The sequence below is a fragment of the Eptesicus fuscus genome, chromosome 4 (assembly GCF_027574615.1).
Source record: "Eptesicus fuscus isolate TK198812 chromosome 4, DD_ASM_mEF_20220401, whole genome shotgun sequence".
Lineage (NCBI taxonomy): Eukaryota > Metazoa > Chordata > Mammalia > Chiroptera > Vespertilionidae > Eptesicus > Eptesicus fuscus.
In genome coordinates, this window is record NC_072476.1 from 53,585,057 (window position 1) to 53,598,185 (window position 13,129).

The window sequence follows — 13,129 nt, forward strand, 5'->3', positions numbered from 1 at the left end:
CATTTTACAATTGGCACAGAGGAATTAACTTTCTTAAAGTCAGATTGTTAATAAATAGGAGAGCCAAAACTTAAACCCAAGTCTTTCACTCCAAATCCTTACACTTTACCAGCTATTTTAGAGAAGTTCCTTAATAATGCTGCATTGGCAAAAGCACATCCAGTCATGATATCCTCTTTCAATTCCTTAAATTCTGGTCATTTTTCAGATTGGGTCTTCTATTATTATTAGACTTGTTTTGTGTTTTTTTTTGTTTGTTTGTTTGTTGTTTGTTTTTCACAACCTTCAACTACTTATTTGGTTCCCAAATTTCTATCTCCAACTGTCTGTTAGACATATTTGTTTGGACATTCAGAGCCTCCCATATACTACATGTGTAAAATTATCTTTTCTCCCAAGCATGTTCCTGTTTCTACATCCCTATCTCAGTGGTCTTGCAAGTTCATCATGGAACTTTGGATATTGAAATCTTTGTCTCTCACCCTACCCTATAGCCAACCCTTTTATGTTCTCTCTCTCTCTCTCCCTCTCTCTCCCTCTGCCTCTCCCTCTCCCTCTCTCTCTCTCCATTGTCACTATCCTACTCAAGGCTACTCACCTGATTTCTAGCTCAGCTCAGCTTCCTAAATGAATCTCCCTACTTCAAAGCTTTACTCCCAATCCAATCTTCACACTGCAGCCAAGGAGATCTTGCTAAAGGGCAATCTTATCTAGTCTTTTACTTACTCTTATTCAGAAAAACTCCTCTGTGGACAAAGGATCACGTCCAATTTCCTTAGCATAGCAATTTACCTCTAACTCTCTTTCTTCCAACCCCTTATATTTGTGTTTTTTTGGGGGAAAAGCCACAGACAAACCTTCTAAAATTTTATAATGCATTAATAACATTCACTAAGGATCATCTGAGTAATTATAATCAATTTCATAAGCTACTAGGTTAAATAGAAATGTTTCATTAATTTGCTGAAGCCGGTTTGGCTCAGTGGATAGAGTGTCGGCCTGCGGACTGAAGGGTCCCAGGGTTCGATTCCGGTCAGGGGCATGTGCCTTGGTTGCGGGCGCATCCCCAGTGGGGGGTGTGCGGGAGGCAGCTGATTGATGTTTCTCTCTCATCGATGTTTCTAACTCTCTCTCCCTCTCCCTTCCTCTCTGTAAAAAATCAATAAAATATATTTTAAAAAAATAGGGAGCTACTGCTGATGGATATAGGAATTCCATTTGTGGTGATAAAATGTTAAAAAAAAAAAAAAAAGAAGTGTTTCATTAATTTAAAAATTCTAAAATGGCCCTAACTGGTTTGGCTCAATGGATAGAGCAAGCGCCTGCGGACTGAAGGGTCCCAGGTTTGATTGCAGTCAAGGGCATGTACCTTGGTTGCAGGCACATCCCCAGTTGGGGGTGTACAGGAGGCAGCTGATCGATGATTCTCTCTCATCAATGTTTCTAACTCTCTATCCCTCTCCCTTCCTCTCTGTAAAAAAATCAATGAAATATATTAATAAAAAAAAACTAAAAAAAAATTCTAAACTGAATTTCCAAACTATATTTTCATTTGCATATTTCAAAGTATTTCAAAAATTCTAGGTCAAGGTCTTTATTATTTATCCCAGTTTTAACAAATAAGCACTTGAGTCTAATAAGTCAAATGACTTCACCAAACAACCTAGGATATGGAAATAGAACTCAAATTTAAATCTTTCTAATGAAAGCCTACAACCTCCACCATACCATACACCATACTGCTTCTACCCCTGTATGTACTACACAAAGATAAGTGAATTAGCTGATGAAGAGCCAAACTAGACCATTTAAGTTTTCATTTTTTTCTTGTTTCTTCCTCTTCATCTGCACCACGTGAACATCATAGCTATGTTTCATAAACGCTCCTATATCCAAGCTCCTAAGACACAAGAGCACCATTGTGCACCAAAAATATATTTGAAAATAAACAGACTTTAGGAATGGTTAAGACAGATAATAATAGACTGATTAAAGGATGCTAGATCATTCCTGACACTGCATAAGATTAAATATGGTAATCAGATTTTGGATTTAGACAACCCCAGATAAATCCAAAGTAGAACAAGATGAGGTCTTCAAATCTCTACTTCATTTTCTTGCCTTTCAAAATACATATTTGCATTTAATTCATGTCTCCTTCAGAGCTGAGGAATTTATGAAGGCTTTACCCAGGTGAGCTGATTATATGTTCTTTTTACTTTTTTCTTCTTTTCTGTTTTGAATGAAGTAGTCTCTATTTTAATCCTTGTTTTCCTAAATTAGTTGCTTAGCAAAGGGAAACTTACTTGAATGTTATATGTGAGGACACTTTAACAATGTATTTCTTACAGTCATAGAAAGTCCAACAGCTGTTTGTAACTGACTCTGTCATCAGAGAGGATGGATGCATCCTAAAAAGTTCTCAATAGTCAATGTGTTTAGGCCTCTTTTATTTAGGCTAAGAAAGACATCATATGCACAGTTGAATAGCTACCAGCCATATCCTAATTCGGTTATTTGAAATAAATTGTGCATTTGGAAAGCAAGGAAAATGCAATTGACAAGCTAGGCTTCTAAGCATAATTGAAATTCATTCTGAATTCAAGGACGGTCAGTTTCATTTCAAAGCAGTAATGTTTGTTTTGAATTCCTATATTCTGCTTTGTTTCCATTGCAGCATTAATTTACTACCAAATGTAAATTTGATTTTAATAAATCACCAAATGATTTTCTCATCTGGTTGAGTTAGGAGAATTTTTCTTCATTAACTTTACGTTAATTTTACTTATATAAATGTTTTTACTTAATTTTTAAAATATATTAATCACCCAAAACATTGTAATCTGATCTCAAGAAAGAAGACATAAAAGATTACTTTTTCCTATAACAATAATTGCAATTACTCTGAGATTTAAACCAATTTCATAGGCAAATATTCTGGCTAATATTTTTGTGTAAATAATCTCAAATCAAACTTTGCAAAATGATCAGGAATTCAGACAGTCCTTGCCTTCCTCATTCTCACTCAGAATTTAAATATTAGATGGATATTAGTCTCCCTTTTCTTCTTCCAGGATTTAAGCATTAGTTGTTTTTTATTCTAGTGTCAGATTACTCTAATGTTAATAAGTATCCTCAAATTATTTATTTATAAAGAAAACAAAAATAAATCTTTATTGTCTACTTATTATTTTACATATTCCCCCAGTTACTAACTATTCGCTTTTTACAATTTCTTATATGAAGGCATTTAACTTCTCAAACAAATCTGTAGTAACCATGTGAGTAAATTACAATGAGGAAATCAGCATGCTCATAAAATAGTCTTGGTGTGTTCTTTTCAAGAGGAAAATCATCCAATAACCAAATTTTCAAATAGGTCTTTAAAATGACATACCAGGAACTTAGATGTAATGGGTCAAATTCTCAACCCTCTCTACAGCCATGAAACCTCTTTCATAGACTGGCTCCAGATTATTTTTGCAATAGCAATAAAAATTCTCAATATGGCCCTAGCTGGTTTGGCTCAGAGGATAGAGCGTCGGCACGCGGACTGAAGGGTCCTGGGTTCAATTCCGGTCAAGGGCACATGCCTGGGTTGCCGTCTCAATCCCCATCATTGATCTCTCTCTCTCTCTCTCTCTCTCTCTCTCTCTCTCTCTCTCTCTCTCTCTCTCTCTCTCTGCCTTCCTCTCGAAAATCAATAAAAATATATTTTTAAAAATTCTCAATATGATCTGACTTGTGAAGGCATACAGTAATTACACAAAATACAATGGTATGTTACTCTTATTTCATGGGACTGCCCAGGCCTCAGTGAATTTGAGAGATGGGATGAAATGTTAGCACTGATTATCTGTCTAATATAAACCCAATCCTAATGTGATTAAATTAACCTGGCAGATTAAATCTAAGCATAATTTCTCATTCTAAGCATAATTCTCATCATTAGCCAGACTGCAATTTACACACTTTTTTATGATAATGGACAAAAATATAGCACAGTAGTTCAAACCATGTAAAAGGAAATCCAGAAAATATCAAGAATAGAATAATGTAAAGTGTCCTATGGAATTTGAGTGACTAGAAATGGTCTTCCCAAGATCGCTTCTGAAAGTCCCTGTGCTGGTCAGGTCAGAGTAGGAGAAAACCATAATTACAGATTTCTCAGACATAGAAATTGAAAAAAATTCAGAGTAGCTAGCGTTCTAATTGCAGTTGAATAGGGTGACTTCTCTTTCTATACTGATACTTAATTCATGCATCATTCTGCATGTGGGATTAGCTAAAATTGCACTCTAATACTCCTTCTAAAACCAAAGAGGAAATTAAGCAAAACAAAATACACTTCTTCAGGGTTTCCTAGTCCAACAATGTCATGATAATAATACATAAAGTATGACTGTACCTTCTAACGTGAGTGACACATACCACTGCTGGTCTGCAAAATGGTTTTGGATGGTGCACAATGAAGATATTTTTGTTATTTTTTATTTATTTGTTTTTGTTTTCATGAGCATTTGCTACACCCCAGATTTTCACATGTAGTACTGTCTAGTATGAAGCTAATCTAAAAATTGTAATGAATCAATAAACTATTAAGCAAATTACAGCTATTTCATGGGAGTAGTAAGTCTCATGAAAGTAGTACAAATATGACTGAAGTTGGGAAACAAACAGTGCAAGTTGCATTCAGTCATTCACTCCTTCATCCAACAAATGTTTATTAACCACTGTGTTCTTCCACATATATGGAGCAGGAACACATCAAAGTATAAGACAAGATCTTCGTCCTTGTGGATCCTACACTTTGGTCCACATCTCTAGTGCTTCCTCAGAAGAGTAGGCCAGTCTGAGGATGTATACACTGGGGTGTTTTCTCTTCCTTTGCTGGGCCTCAAAGTAAATTTCCTCTGGAGTTCTGTTGGCTCAAATCAGGTTAGCAAAGGAGCAGCCAGGGATCTGGTTTAACCCCAGGAAGATAGTCTCACTGGGGGTGCTTCATAAAGAACAATGCCCTATAAACACTGGAGCTCTAAGAAGATGATGGATGCCCCATCATGAATAGGAAGGTCATGGTTTAGGTGCCTCACTCACCCCTCCAGACATCCTCCTTCTGAACACTTCCACTACACTAATCCTCCATGTACTTGCCAACCATTTTAGCTTACAGACAAAGTCAAACCCAAAATACAGCATAGGAACCTTTTCACTCTGAGAAGCCCAAAGTGAGCACAGGGAGACAAGCAAAGAAAATACGACATGATATCTTCTTACTCTATTGGCCCTGGCCTACTAATCTGGCTTGCTAAGGTTTTACCTACTAGTAAGTCATGTTTAGGACAGATGAAAGAAAGATAGTGAGGAATTAACACCTAAGATTGATTTAGGACACAATTTGGGTAGAGCTTTTACACTGGGCTGAGAAAAAATAAAAGAGTATCTCTCAAGAAGGCTTTTTCCCTGTAAGTTTGCTGATATAGAAAGAGAATCTTTTGTGCTTAAACCAAAATAATAATAATAAAATTTTAAAAAAGAAGGTAAAAAATGTAAACCTTAGAGGTACCGTCTGGGAGGGGAAGAATATGAAGTGGAGAGAAGTGAAACTGAATTCATTGCGGGTCTCCTCAAGACTGCCCTAGGCCAGTGGTCGGCAAACTCATTAGTCAACAGAGCCAAATATCAACAGTACAATGATTGAAATTTCTTTTGAGAGCCAACTTTTTTAAACTTAAACTTCTTCTAACGCCACTTCTTCAAAATAGACTCGCCCAGGAAGAGCCACACTCAAGGGGCCAAAGAGCCGCATGTGGCTCGCGAGCCGCAGTTTGCCGACCACTGCCCTAGGCCATTAAATTATGTTCTGAGTGAGGTTTCATTCCACCTATTCAAAATTGTGTCTGTTTCAACAGTGTTTCTGAATCAGAATCACACGGGGCTGGAGGTTTCTGAAATCAGAATCACATGGGGCGGGAGGCTGGGTGCTTATTTAAAATGCCTACTCCTGGGCTCCCCCTCAGAATCTGAATCTACATTTTTAGCAAGTTGCTCAGTGACGCTTAAGCACTCTCACGTTTGAGTAAATCCCTGTGCTAACCTGTAAATTCCTTTCAGGTTGTATTATATTTACATTTTTATGTTAAGTCCAGCTCAGAATCTTGAGCCCATAGCAAGCACAGCGGCAAATTCTTAAGGCTCCCTCTGTGAGGGGGTTTCCCCATTAGAATTTTGCTCCTTTCCCTTGACTCATTCTATAAGAAAGTGAGAGAGGAAAGGGAGAGTTCTGGAAGCATGTCAGGAAGAGCCTCTGCATTTAACACAGTAAAGCAATAAAAACCTTGCAAAAACCATCAGCAAAAAAACATTCCTCACTTTCAGAGGCTTGCTGTGATGGAGAAAGAAGTGAAGCCATATCTCAGCAGTATGTTTCCTTGGGCAAGTCGCTACCATACATCACTCTCAGCTTCCTCTGATGAGAAGTGAGAGGTTGGGTAGATGACTTCACACCTACCTATCCTGTCCAGCAAAGGGTAGACACTTTTGGAAGTGGAAGAGATTTTCATTTTTAGTTCATCCTTCCCTTCCTTTGCTGGTATTACTTAATGTATCAAACTTTATTAAATACTGAATTTAATTTTTTTCTGGTTTACAAATGTAAACTTTCACCTAGCGTTTAAAATGTTAATAATAACAGTAATAAATCCCCACTGCACAATGCTCTTTTCTGTCTGCATTTTACTTCTGCAGGGATTCTGGTTTAACTTGTATAAGGTGGGCTTCTTGTTCTTCAAGGATTACCCTCATCTACTAAATTCTATTTGATCCAGGATAGGTCAAATGGGGTGATGGCATTCCACCAAAGCTTATGTTTAAAGATAATTCTTTTGGCCCTGGCCAGTGTTTCTAAGTGGTTAGAGCATCAGGCCTGTGCACCAAAAGGTGTTGGGTTAGATTCCCAGTCAAGGGCACTTACCTGGGTTGCAGGTTCACTCCCTGCCCCCAGTCAGGGCAGGTGTGGGAGACAACCAGTCGATGTGTCTCACAATGATCTCTCTCTCTCTCCCCCCCACCTCCCTCCCTCCCTTCCACTCTCTGAAAAGCAATGGAAAAAAAATATCCTCAGGTGATATATATTATTATTGTTATAAAGTACTTTTATATTTATTCTTATGAACTCTATACATTAACAGATTAATGCTACAGTGATTACCAAGAATCTCTTTTGCAGGTAGACATGAATATTCTCTGTGAGATTTAACAACTACCCATTGTATGCTCAGGGAGAGGAAAAGTTGGTTTCATTGGATATGAGATTTGGATGTTTCTATTTTAAAATTTTAACCTAATAGATTCTAATATTTTACCAGTATGAAAGTATATAAATATAGATATAAAAACAGTCTTCAATGTTTTCAACAGACAGAAGGAAGTAAAGGTGTGAGGAACAACTTGCTTAAATGATCTTAACTAAAGCTGTTCAGTTTCCAGACACTGGGAAATTTTTATTAATAACTACTACCTAACAGCCAAGTTCATTAAGTTTGATCCTGGCATCCCCTTAGTGCAAGTCTAAAGTGATGTATGGGTATTATTGAAACAGCTGTTTTTCAACGTAACTCTTCTTAGGCTTATACATACTTTTAAAAATGTTTAGACAAAAAAGAGTAGTAGTTTAAAAATACATGCTATTCAAAATCAGGAATGACAATAGATAAGTTTGTACAGTTAAAACATACTTTCAAAAGTAAATAGAAAATTTACAATTTTCTTCTCTTCAAATTTTTTTAAACTTGAACTTTTCATAATTTGTTTTATGTGTACAAATTTCTTTTAAACATTTAGTGCAAAGAACAAGGGCTTTGTGATAAAATCATGAAAGTGAAATTATAAAAAATAGGCAAAAGTTGTTTTCAAATTCTACAGAAAACTGGAGCCAATGGGCATTAAATGCTACCCTGGAAGTTAAGCATGTAACCTTCTGAATTAATTTTGTATTTGGTCTCCTCTAGAATTTTAATAGTGATCATTATTTACACTTTTATGAGTCTTTCTTTTTTTATTGATAACAGAATAGTCCCTTTGAATGTTCCAAGAAAAACATTTCAGCTTAGCAATATAATAGAGCATTTTTAAGTAATTTGTCAAAAAAAAGTGGCACTAGTAAAATTTCCTAATACCTTAAAAAAAACACACCTTTACATTCTAACAATTTTCTCAGAATAATGCTATCAATATGTAATTCTGCAGTGGAAGGATATTGTTACTATTTCCTGTTTACATTTTTTTCTCATTCTTCTGTGAATTATAGTAATGAGTCAAAGCTCAGTTAGACAAAAAAAATCCATAAAATCCAATATAAAGGTCTCAAATGTGATAGAATCTGGCTGATATATAACTGCAATCATGGTAACTCTCCTGAGCTTTATTGCCAATTTTGCACAGAACAAATAAACATTTATGAAAAATATAAATCCAGGGAATCTGTGGTGAAATTGGTACCTTAATGTATATTGTAAGGCCTAGTGGTGATGTATTTTACTGGTGGATAAAATTATACTTTATACATATGTGTAAAAAAAGCTAAAGTGCTTAGAAGTTTGTCAAAGTGTAATGAGAGTCCATTAGAGAGAAGGTTATAAAAAGGGGATGGCATGATTTAATTTATATATTTTTAAATCTGGCCCCTTTTTAAATAATCAAAGGATGTAAATATAAAAGTAGAAAGTCAGTTAGAAAGCCATTGCAGTTGTCCAGATTTAAAATATAAATTAATATATATTTAAACATTTAAATATATTATGAATATATATTTTTAAAGTCTGGACTACCTATGTACATGTACCTGTACACACACATATGTACATATGTAGAGGGAGAGGCTTACAATGGGGTATTAGTAATGGAGGGGGGAAAAGTACACATACTAAGGATAGATATTTAAAAACAGAACACGGAAAAATTGCTGATGGGTTTGATGAGGAAAGTAGGTTAAAGAGAAGCATCAAGAATGAAATCTAGGTGTTTGATTTGAGTGAGATAGATGGTGAAACTGTCAACTGAGATTGGAAAGATTCTGGGGAGTAAAGAATTGGAGAAGGCAAGGAACCTCAAGAGCTCTGTCTGTGACATGATAATAGGAAATTACAATTAGACATCTAATTACAATTAGACATGTCAACTTAGCAGTTGGATGTTTAAGCCTAGACTTTGGGGAAGAAGTCTGGGATAGAATTATGAATTTAGAATCATTTGTATAGATTTTAAAACCATGGAAATGATTAGGATTTCCTGGAGAGTTTTGATCAAGAAGCAAAAGGAACCCTGAAGATGCCAAAGATTAGAGATTGAGCAAGAGAAGATCCAGCAAAAGCGTTTAAGAGGGAAAGGCCAGTGGAGCAAGACAGAGACCAGGGGAGTGTAGCATCAGGGAATCTAAAGGTAGGAACAGAGTCAGCAGGAATGGAGTGATCACTTGCATCAAATTCTGCTGAAAGTGTGACTAAGTTGACCACAGAGAAGTGACTGTTGGCTTTGGCAATACAGATGTCACTGTTGACTGGGGGCAAGAGTGCTCTGAGTGGAGTGGTGAGGATAACAGACTCCGTGGAGTGGGTTTGGGAAAAGGATGTGAGGAGAGAAGGTGGAGTCAATATGCACAGACAACTCCTTCAAGATGTGTTGCTGAAAAGGTGATCGTAGGCGTGTGAAAATAGATGGAGGGGTCAAGAAATATTTATATGCCCTTATTAACTATAAACCAATTAATACACAGTAAAAGGGAAAATGCATTTAGAAATACAAGAGGGCACATTTTTGAAAACATAATTAGATAGAGATTGGCGCTTCCAGCCATTTATTCGTGCATATTTATTAGTTGAGATGCCTACTAGGTGTCAGACACTGTGCTAGATACCAGGTACATATTCCATACTACCTTCTATTTCCTAAAACAAAACTGTAGTGCTGTTTTGTAGCTAAAGTGCAAACTGATTTAAATTTGTTCTGTGTGGTCAGAAACAGTCCCGAGGCATCAATATCAGATGTGCTGGTTCAAAGCGTAAGTATGCTTAATTCCTAACAGCATGGATTCTAGCCCCGAATTTGCCAATATTAGTGCAATATGGGAAGCTAGGACTCTCTGAGTATCCGTTTTTCTAAAAAAGAGAACTTTGGATGAGCTGATCTTGAAAATGTCTAGATTTTTTTTTGGGGGGGGGAAGGGGGTGTCAAAAAGGTTATGGTTTGATTAGTTTTATCTAAGCACTCACTCGCAGCTCTGATATGATGGATATTCTCCCAAAGTCAGGCATTGCTCAACTCTATGTTTGCATGTATGCTAATAGATACATTATATTCTAACCCAAAGTAAGAGGAACAGATGTCATTGACTGGAGTCATTTATAATATACTAGAGGCCCCATGCATGAAATTCGTGCCCGGGGAGGGGTCCCCTCAGCTCAGCCTGCACCCTCTCACAGTCCGGAAGCCCTCAGGGGATGTCTGACTAACAGCTTAGTGCCATCAGACATCCTTAGCGCTGCTGCAGATGCAGGAGAGGCTCCGCCACCTCCACTGTGCTCACCAGCCGTGAGCTGGGCTTCTGACTGAACAGTACTCCCCCTGTGGGAGCGCACTGACCACCAGGGGGCAGCTCCTGCATTGAGCATCTTCCCCCTGGTGGTCAGTGCACATCATAGCAAACGGTTGTTCCACTGTCAGGTCGATTTTCATATTAGCCTTTTATTATATAGGATTGTCAGTTGTGTTTCTTCAAGGTGAATCTGTAAGGTGGAATTCATAATTGCCATCTCAGAGGCAAAGGCAATTCAGCCTACCAGAAACTACAATACTTGCCCAGTAAGCAGCAGAGCCAGACAACAACCCAGAGCTTTTGAGTCGAATTCCAGGGTACTCTCCATTAAACACAGCACAGCCAGAGGCTGCATTTTGCTATTCAAACTATATGGGGCCATGGAGAAGCAATTGATAACCTAGTCAAGTGCCTTTGAACCATATGTCAAATTAGAAAATCCAATATGTGTAAGACAGGGATTTAAGAAAAAGTAAAATATTAATTATATGTTTGTAATCCTCTCCCCAACCCAACCCCCAAGTTGGCCTTCTAAGAAAATGGATTATTGCTTGCTTAATCAGCCATAGGAACTTAATGGTGCCTTTGGAGGAGTGAATAGAAAGGATAATTGGAAGATGCCAGAAGAGTGGTAATTGCTCTCAATAAGAAAGGTAGCCTAAAGAAAAAAAAACCAATTTTCAGAAAGTTATGAGAATGAGAATTTATGGATGAAAAAGGTTGTGAAATCAACACTTACTATAATGTAGGAGAGATGAGTTAAGAATTTACATATATTTTTTGCAAAAACTGGCCACAAACCAGTCCATTTTATTTGATTTATAGTAAAACAGATAAAAGTTGAGCTTCTCTGCTGAGGCATGTAAAGGCACAGACTGCCAAAATGCACTTACAACAAACTATTTCACTGGAAAGCATTCTTTGCATCTTTGCAGACAGTTCAATCGTCTAAAAGTAAAGCAATGGAATCAGTCTTAGCTCTAAGTGTGGGCAGGTCCCTACTTGATGTGATACCTGGAAAGTTATGCCTTTCCCCTAAGTATCTCCCCCAAAATACTTTCTGTTGGCTAAGACATCATCAACAGAGAAAATAATCCTTTATTTTGCAATAAAAATAAAGAATTAATTTGATCTTCTACAAATAATAAATCATGTGCATTTAATCCTATATTTAAACATAGTATACAGTATATGGTAATAATGTAATTAAGGCAACCTATCTCCCTGCTTTACTTAATTTAGCAGGGCCACAAATTTGATATTAAATTTGGTTCAACTTCATAAAAAAATTAGGTATTTCTATTAGGCCAAGAAAAATTGCAATATAAATAATTAATTGAACAGAATATCATTTTATAATCTGCATCCTACATGTCTACGCATATGAAAATACATGTTTGACTGTTCATGTGGTATAAAATAATGTACTAAATAGTTTGGGGGGAATGATACAAAAATGGAAAGTATAATTATGATAAAATGTATTCAAAGGAGAACACTGTAGGGTACCAGAGAAAGGGACAATGCTGTCAAGCTGCAATGAGTTGAACTAGTAATTTTACTAAACCTAAATTTTGAGTGGAAAATAATTTCAAATTTTATGCTTTCAAAGGACAGTGAAAGCTGAAGACCCTCAGCTCCCAAAAATGAGGAGAAAAAGAAGAAAAGCCTATAGAAAATGGAAACTCTTGAATCCCACAATATGTATGTCCAATTCATTGGTTTTATATGTAAATATGAATTACCCAACTTATGTACTTTCTTCTTTATCACAGGAATGTTTATAAAAGTAGGAAGATAAATGCATATAAATGTTATAAAACTATTTTAAATGTTATAAAACTATTTAGAAGTTTGGTCAATTGTTATTATGTATATACTTCTGCATTGATTATTAATGTTATTAGTATTGTGAATAAAATGTAAATAAAATATTTGAGACAAAGGCTATTAAGACCTCTATTCTTAGAATCTGTGTTTAATACATTGCTATGTAACTATCTATCTTCTTACTTGCAAAAATTGACATGTCATCAATTGAAAAAGGCTATCTATACTAATAAGAGGGTAATATGCTAATTAGACCCGATAGACCAGGTGTCTTCTAGACAAAGCTGCGGTGGTGGGGGCTGAGGCAGAAGTGGTTAGGGGCAATCAGGCAAGCAGGCAGAGGTGGTTAGGGGCGATCAGGCAGGCAGGCAGAATGGTTAGGGGCAATCAGGCAGGCAGGCAGGCAAGCCGTTAGGAGCCAGTGGTCCCGGATTGTGAGAGGGATGTCTGACTGTGGGATCAGGCCTAAACCAGCAATTGGACATCCCCCAAGGGGTCCCAGATTGGAGAGGGTGCAGGCCAGGCTGAGAGACACTCCCCCAACACCCCCATGCACAAATTTTGTGCACCAGGCCTCTAGTAAATTATAAAACTGTAAAGGACTACAAAGTGAACTGTTCTTGGCATGAGAGTGCTTTTTAAGAATATATTGTAATCTACAGTCTGGAAGGCAGTTCTATCAGTCTATAAACTGCTCTCATGTACATG